The 8,307-nt window shown below is 40.0% G+C and overlaps 1 protein-coding gene across 3 annotated transcripts in view; it reads right to left on the bottom strand.

Annotated features, from left to right (window-relative positions):
- The window catches only part of LOC139539247 (myosin heavy chain, embryonic smooth muscle isoform-like), a 75,421-nt gene that overhangs the window by 49,205 nt on the left and 17,909 nt on the right, over positions 1 to 8,307 (bottom strand). The window contains exon 1 of one of the 3 annotated variants that reach the window (XM_071342123.1): positions 8,112 to 8,204. The exons of the other annotated variants lie outside the window; for them this stretch is intronic. The gene's annotated coding sequence lies outside the window, so the exon portion shown is untranslated. Of the gene's footprint in view, positions 1 to 8,111; positions 8,205 to 8,307 lie in introns of those variants that run through there. 3 annotated transcript variants of the gene reach the window in all.

Raw genomic sequence — 8,307 nt, 5'->3', positions numbered from 1 at the left:
GACTGTCTACTGTCTATAACACAAGTATCGAACCCAGGACTGTCTACTGCCTACAACACAAGTATCTAACCCAGGACTGTCTACTGTCTACAACACAAGTATCTAGCCCAGGACTGTCTACTGTCTATAACACAAGTATCGAACCCAGGACTGTCTACTGCCTACAACACAAGTATCTAGCCCAGGACTGTCTACTGCCTACAACACAAGTATCTAACCCAGGACTGTCTACTGCCTACAACACAAGTATCTAACCCAGGACTGTCTACTGCCTACAACACAAGTATCTAACCCAGGACTGTCTACTGTCTACAACACAAGTATCTAGCCCAGGACTGTCTACTGTCTACAACACAAGTATCTAGCCCAGGACTGTCTACTGCCAACAACACAAGTATCCAGCCCAGGACTGTCTACAACACAAGTATCTAACCCAGGACTGTCTACTGTCTATAACACAAGTATCCAGCCCAGGACTGTCTACTGTCTACAACACAAGTATCTAGCCCAGGACTGTCTACTGTCTATAACACAAGTATCTAGCCCAGGACTGTCTACTGCCAACAACACAAGTATCCAGCCCAGGACTGTCTACAACACAAGTATCTAGCCCAGGACTGTCTACTGTCTACAACACAAGTATCTAACCCAGGACTGTCTACTGTCTATAACACAAGTATCTAACCCAGGACTGTCTACAACACAAGTATCTAACCCAGGAGTGTCTACTGCCTACAACACAAGTATCCAGCCCAGGACTGTCTACTGCCTACAACACAAGTATCCAGCCCAGGACTGTCTACTGCCTACAACACAAGTATCTAGCCCAGGACTGTCTACTGCCAACAACACAAGTATCTAGCCCAGGACTGTCTACTGCCAACAACACAAGTATCTAGCCCAGGACTGTCTACTGCCAACAACACAAGTATCTAGCCCAGGACTGTCTACTGCCAACAACAGAAACTGTAGAACATGCCGAACATAGAGAATAACTCATATTATTTCTATGCCTAGATAATACATGTACGTTGTTTAAAACACCCTTGTGAAAGTCTCAGTCAGAAATGAGAGAATAAACCCTGTATGGTGAACCAGAGGCTTGTAGAATCATGAATTCTGAGTCTTCAGTTCAGCGGGGAGGCAGATAGACTAGTGGTTAGACAGTTGGACTAGTAACCGGAAAGGTTGCAAGATCGAATCCCAGAGCTGACAAGGTAAAAAATATGTTGTTCTTCCCCTGAACAAGGCAGATAACCCACTTTTCCTAGGTCGTCATTGAAATTACGTATTTGTTCTTAACTGACTTGCCTAGTTAAATAAAGGTTAATATTTTTTAAATTAAATAAATTGTTCACTGGAAGTGGGGTCCTGTGTACTCTGGGCATTACTGACTCAAATGTATGAAATAAGTGGAAAAGATTCATTCTTTTGACTGAAACGAGTCGAAAAGATTCATTCTTTTGACTGAAACGAGTCGAAAAGATTCATTTTTTTGACAAACGAGTCGAAAAGATTCATTCTTTTGACTGAAACGAGTCGAAAAGATTCATTTTTTTGACAAACGAGTCGAAAAGATTCATTCTTTTGACTGAAACGAGTCGAAAAGATTCATTCTTTTGACTGAAACGAGTCGAAAAGATTCATTTTTTTGACAAACGAGTCGAAAAGATTCATTCTTTTGACTGAAACGAGTCGAAAAGATTCATTTTTTTGACAAACGAGTCGAAAAGATTCATTCTTTTGACTGAAACGAGTCGAAAAGATTCATTCTTTTGACTGAAACGAGTCGAAAAGATTCATTCTTTTGACTGAAACGAGTCAAAAAGATTCATTTTTTTGACAAACGAGTCGAAAAGATTCATTCTTTTGACTGAAACGAGTGAAAAAGATTCATTTTTTTGACAAACGAGTGGAAAAGATTCATTCTTTTGACAAACGAGTCGAAAAGATTCATTCTTTTGACTGAAACGAGTCGAAAAGATTCATTCTTTTGACTGAAACGAGTGTAAAGCTAGTCTCTATGTCATTCTTTTGACTGAAACGAGTAGAACAAATTAATTCCTTTGACTGAAACGAGTCGAAAAGATTAATTCCTTTGACTGAAACGAGTCGAAAAGATTCATTCTTTTGACTGAAACGAGTCGAAAATATTCATTTTTTTGACAAACGAGTCGAAAAGATTCATTATTTTGACTGAAACGAGTCGAAAAGATTCATTTTTTTGACAAACGAGTCGAAAAGATTCATTCTTTTGACTGAAACGAGTCGAAAAGATTCATTCTTTTGACTGAAACGAGTCGAAAAGATTCATTCTTTTGACTGAAACGAGTCGAAAAGATTCATTTTTTTGACAAACGAGTCGAAAAGATTCATTCTTTTGACTGAAACGAGTCAAAAAGATTCATTTTTTTGACAAACGAGTCGAAAAGATTCATTCTTTTGACTGAAACGAGTCGAAAATATTCATTTTTTTGACAAACGAGTCGAAAAGATTCATTATTTTGACTGAAACGAGTCGAAAAGATTCATTTTTTTGACAAACGAGTCGAAAAGATTCATTCTTTTGACTGAAACGAGTCGAAAAGATTCATTCTTTTGACTGAAACGAGTCGAAAAGATTCATTCTTTTGACTGAAACGAGTCGAAAATATTCATTTTTTTGACAAACGAGGCGAAAAGATTCATTCTTTTGACTGAAACGAGTCGAAAAGATTCATTTTTTTGACAAACGAGTGGAAAAGATTCATTCTTTTGACAAACGAGTCGAAAAGATTCATTCTTTTGACTGAAACGAGTCGAAAATATTCATTTTTTTGACAAACGAGTCGAAAAGATTCATTATTTTGACTGAAACGAGTCGAAAAGATTCATTTTTTTGACAAACGAGTCGAAAAGATTCATTCTTTTGACTGAAACGAGTCGAAAAGATTCATTCTTTTGACTGAAACGAGTCGAAAAGATTCATTTTTTTGACAAACGAGTCGAAAAGATTCATTCTTTTGACTGAAACGAGTAGAAAAGATTCATTTTTTTGACAAACGACTGGAAAAGATTCATTCTTTTGACAAACGAGTCGAAAAGATTCATTCTTTTGACTGAAACGAGTCGAAAAGATTCATTCTTTTGACTGAAACAAGTCGAAAAGATTCATTCTTTTGACTGAAACGAGTCGAAAAGATTCATTCTTTTGACTGAAACGAGTGTAAAGCTAGTCTCTATGTCATTCTTTTGACTGAAACGAATAGAACAAATTAATTCCTTTGACTGAAACGAGTCGAAAAGATTAATTCCTTTGACTGAAACGAGTCGAAAAGATTCATTCTTTTGACTGAAACGAGTCGAAAAGATTCATTTTTTTTACTGAAACGAGTCGAAAATATTCATTCTTTTGACTGAAACGAGTCGAAAAGATTCATTCTTTTGACTGAAACGAGTCGAAAAGATTCATTCTTTTGACTGAAACGAGTCGAAAAGATCAGAGTCAGTAAAAAGAGTTGAACTTCCCAATTCACTTAAAAAGAAACGGAAGAAGATAATGTTCCTATCCCTAAAGAACACCGACACACTCACGATACAAGTGTCAGATACACAGAAATAGTTCCCTACAGCTCCTGGTGGATCCAATTACCGACACCTTCAAACAGTAAATTGCTCTTGCAAAGAGAGGCTGTTTGCCCTGTTGCCACGTCTCTGTCCAAAGCTGATTGTGTAACAACGATACAGTGCACCATCTCCTATCTGTCCATGAGTATTTATATTCCAGGGTGTAGATAGACCCATTAGTTTGGCCCTCATAGAACCTAACCAGCATTTATGGTTCACGTGGAACGTGTAAAGTGTCTCTATGTCAGTCTCTATGTCAGTGTAAAGCTAGTCTCTATGTAAGTGTAGAGCTAGTCTCTATGTCAGTGTAAAGCTAGTCTCTATGTCCGTGTAAAGTGTCTCTATGTCAGTGTAAAGCTAGTCTCTATGTCAGTGTAAAGCTAGTCTCTATGTCCGTGTAAAGTGTCTCTATGTCAGTGTAAAGCTAGTCTCTATGTCAGTGTAAAGCTAGTCTCTATGTCAGTGTAAAGTGTCTCTATGTCAGTCTCTATGTCAGTGTAAAGCTAGTCTCTATGTCAGTGTAAAGCTAGTCTCTATGTCCGTGTAAAGCTAGTCTCTATGTCAGTGTAAAGCTAGTATCTATGTCAGTGTAAAGTGTCTCTATGTCCGTGTAAAGCTAGTCTCTATGTCCGTGTAAAGCTAGTCTCTATGTCCGTGTAAAGCTAGTATCTATGTCAGTGTAAAGTGTCTCTATGTCCGTGTAAAGCTAGTCTCTATGTCAGTGTAAAGTGTCTCTATGTCCGTGTAAAGCTAGTCTCTATGTCCGTGTAAAGCTAGTCTCTATGTCAGTGTAAAGCTAGTCTCTATGTCAGTGTAAAGTGTCTCTATGTCCGTGTAAAGCTAGTATCTATGTCCGTGTAAAGCTAGTCTCTATGTCAGTGTAAAGCTAGTCTCTATGTCAGTGTAAAGTGTCTCTATGTCCGTGTAAAGCTAGTCTCTATGTCCGTGTAAAGCTAGTCTCTATGTCAGTGTAAAGTGTCTCTATGTCAGTCTCTATGTCCGTGTAAAGCTAGTCTCTATGTCCGTGTAAAGCTAGTCTCTATGTCAGTGTAAAGTGTCTCTATGTCCGTGTAAAGCTAGTCTCTATGTCCGTGTAAAGCTAGTCTCTATGTCCGTGTAAAGCTAGTCTCTATGTCCGTGTAAAGCTAGTCTCTATGTCCGTGTAAAGCTAGTCTCTATGTCAGTGTAAAGCTAGTCTCTATGTCCGTGTAAAGCTAGTCTCTATGTCCGTGTAAAGCTAGTCTCTATGTCCGTGTAAAGCTAGTCTCTATGTCCGTGTAAAGCTAGTCTCTATGTCCGTGTAAAGCTAGTCTCTATGTCAGTGTAAAGCTAGTCTCTATGTCAGTGTAAAGCTAGTCTCTATGTCCGTGTAAAGCTAGTCTCTATGTCAGTGTAAAGCTAGTCTCTATGTCAGTGTAAAGCTAGTCTCTATGTCCGTGTAAAGCTAGTCTCTATGTCAGTGTAAAGCTAGTCTCTATGTCCGTGTAAAGCTAGTCTCTATGTCAGTGTAAAGCTAGTCTCTATGTCAGTGTAAAGCTAGTCTCTATGTCAGTGTAAAGCTAGTCTCTATGTCCGTGTAAAGCTAGTCTCTATGTCTGTGTAAAGCTAGTCTCTATGTCCGTGTAAAGCTAGTCTCTATGTCCGTGTAAAGCTAGTCTCTATGTCAGTGTAAAGCTAGTCTCTATGTCAGTGTAAAGCTAGTATCTATGTCAGTGTAAAGCTAGTCTCTATGTCCGTGTAAAGCTAGTCTCTATGTCCGTGTAAAGCTAGTCTCTATGTCCGTGTAAAGCTAGTCTCTATGTCCGTGTAAAGCTAGTCTCTATGTCAGTGTAAAGTGTCTCTATGTCCGTGTAAAGCTAGTCTCTATGTCCGTGTAAAGCTAGTCTCTATGTCCGTGTAAAGCTAGTCTCTATGTCCGTGTAAAGCTAGTCTCTATGTCCGTGTAAAGCTAGTCTCTATGTCCGTGTAAAGCTAGTCTCTATGTCAGTGTAAAGCTAGTCTCTATGTCCGTGTAAAGCTAGTCTCTATGTCCGTGTAAAGCTAGTCTCTATGTCCGTGTAAAGCTAGTCTCTATGTCCGTGTAAAGCTAGTCTCTATGTCCGTGTAAAGCTAGTCTCTATGTCAGTGTAAAGCTAGTCTCTATGTCCGTGTAAAGCTAGTCTCTATGTCCGTGTAAAGCTAGTCTCTATGTCCGTGTAAAGCTAGTATCTATGTCCGTGTAAAGCTAGTCTCTATGTCCGTGTAAAGCTAGTCTCTATGTCCGTGTAAAGCTAGTCTCTATGTCCGTGTAAAGCTAGTCTCTATGTCCGTGTAAAGCTAGTCTCTATGTCAGTGTAAAGCTAGTATCTATGTCCGTGTAAAGCTAGTCTCTATGTCCGTGTAAAGCTAGTCTCTATGTCCGTGTAAAGCTAGTATCTATGTCCGTGTAAAGTGTCTCTATGTCCGTGTAAAGCTAGTCTCTATGTCCGTGTAAAGCTAGTCTCTATGTCAGTGTAAAGCTAGTCTCTATGTCCGTGTAAAGCTAGTCTCTATGTCCGTGTAAAGCTAGTCTCTATGTCAGTGTAAAGCTAGTCTCTATGTCCGTGTAAAGCTAGTCTCTATGTCCGTGTAAAGTGTCTCTATGTCCGTGTAAAGCTAGTATCTATGTCCGTGTAAAGCTAGTCTCTATGTCCGTGTAAAGCTAGTCTCTATGTCCGTGTAAAGCTAGTATCTATGTCCGTGTAAAGTGTCTCTATGTCTGTGTAAAGCTAGTCTCTATGTCCGTGTAAAGCTAGTCTCTATGTCAGTGTAAAGCTAGTCTCTATGTCCGTGTAAAGCTAGTCTCTATGTCCGTGTAAAGCTAGTCTCTATGTCCGTGTAAAGCTAGTCTCTATGTCAGTGTAAAGCTAGTCTCTATGTCCGTGTAAAGCTAGTCTCTATGTCAGTGTAAAGCTAGTCTCTATGTCCGTGTAAAGCTAGTATCTATGTCAGTGTAAAGCTAGTCTCTATGTCAGTGTAAAGCTAGTCTCTATGTCCGTGTAAAGCTAGTATCTATGTCAGTGTAAAGCTAGTCTCTATGTCAGTGTAAAGCTAGTCTCTATGTCCGTGTAAAGCTAGTCTCTATGTCAGTGTAAAGCTAGTCTCTATGTCAGTGTAAAGCTAGTCTCTATGTCCGTGTAAAGCTAGTCTCTATGTCAGTGTAAAGCTAGTATCTATGTCCGTGTAAAGCTAGTATCTATGTCAGTGTAAAGCTAGTCTCTATGTCAGTGTAAAGCTAGTCTCTATGTCCGTGTAAAGCTAGTCTCTATGTCAGTGTAAAGCTAGTATCTATGTCCGTGTAAAGCTAGTATCTATGTCAGTGTAAAGCTAGTCTCTATGTCAGTGTAAAGCTAGTCTCTATGTCAGTGTAAAGCTAGTCTCTACTTAGTAACCTTGCACCACTAATCGTTCTTTCTATTACCATTCTCTCAGGTAGTTTTCAGTCTCCAGCATTTAAGAGATTATTAACTAATATGCGATTTAAAGGACCCTCCGGTTAACCCTGCCTTCTAGTTCACCTTTAACCCACACTGTAAATACCTGGATGGGTGTGGAACAGGGAGATCCCACCCCTAGGCCCCAGCATAACCTGCAGTCTAACACTGCAGACACATCAGTTAGTTAGCTGTAACAGCTTTAAAAACAATACATCACAGGCTAAAACCACAGTACATTTTTGTCCTTCCAAGACTGATCTCTAAGAGGATATCGTTGTGTAATAACGTGTTTCCATCCTGTACCAGTCTCAGTAATTTAACCGATAACTCAATTACAAAGCCAGTATTTTACATTGATGTTTAGAACAAGATATTGGTTGAACTACAACTATTGATGCTGCTAGGAAAGTACACTCTTCAAAAAAAGGGTTCTACAGCTGTCTCCGTACGAGCACCCTTAAAGGGTTCTACAGCTGTCTCCGTAGGAACACCCTTAAAGGGTTCTACATGGAACCAAAAAAAGGGTACTTCAAAGTGTTATCCTATGGGGACAGTCGAAGAACTCTTTCAGGTTCTAGATAGCACCTTTTTCCCCCCTAAGAGCGTAGTATGGACACTCCAGTGACGGCAGGATTGTGTGATCAACAACACATTCCATTCCGTGTAGAAGATATGACATTAGTCCTCAACTAAATCCCAAGTTTCCTGCTAAGGCTTCTCACTAACCACACCAACAACACCACAAACAGCAACAACAATAACACAAACACTGACAACAACAACAACAACACCAACAACAACACCAACACCAACAACACCACCACCAACAACACCACCACCAACAACACCAACACCACCACCACCACCACAAACACCAACAACACCACCACCACCACAAACACCAACAACACCAACACCAACAACACCACCACCAACAACACCAACACCACCACAAACACCAACAACACCAACAACACCAACACCACAAACAACAACAACACCAACAACACCACAAACACCAACAACAACAGCAGCAACATAACATCTCACCTCTAAGAATGCTTCATAGACATACAGCCAGTCAGTTCTTCAGTGTTAACCTGTCACTATGAACATACCTAAGATATACCGCTGTCACTGTGACGTCTGGTTGGGTAGGGTTGGTTAGGGGAGGGTACACCCCACCCTGTAGGGGAGTGGACTGGAGTTCTCTGCTCTGTCTGTGACTATGACTCACCTCTGTGGT

The sequence above is a fragment of the Salvelinus alpinus genome, chromosome 1 (assembly GCF_045679555.1).
Source record: "Salvelinus alpinus chromosome 1, SLU_Salpinus.1, whole genome shotgun sequence".
NCBI lineage: Eukaryota > Metazoa > Chordata > Actinopteri > Salmoniformes > Salmonidae > Salvelinus > Salvelinus alpinus.
The sequence above is the reverse complement of the archived record's forward strand: the minus strand, read 5'-3'. Positions and strand labels throughout refer to the sequence as shown.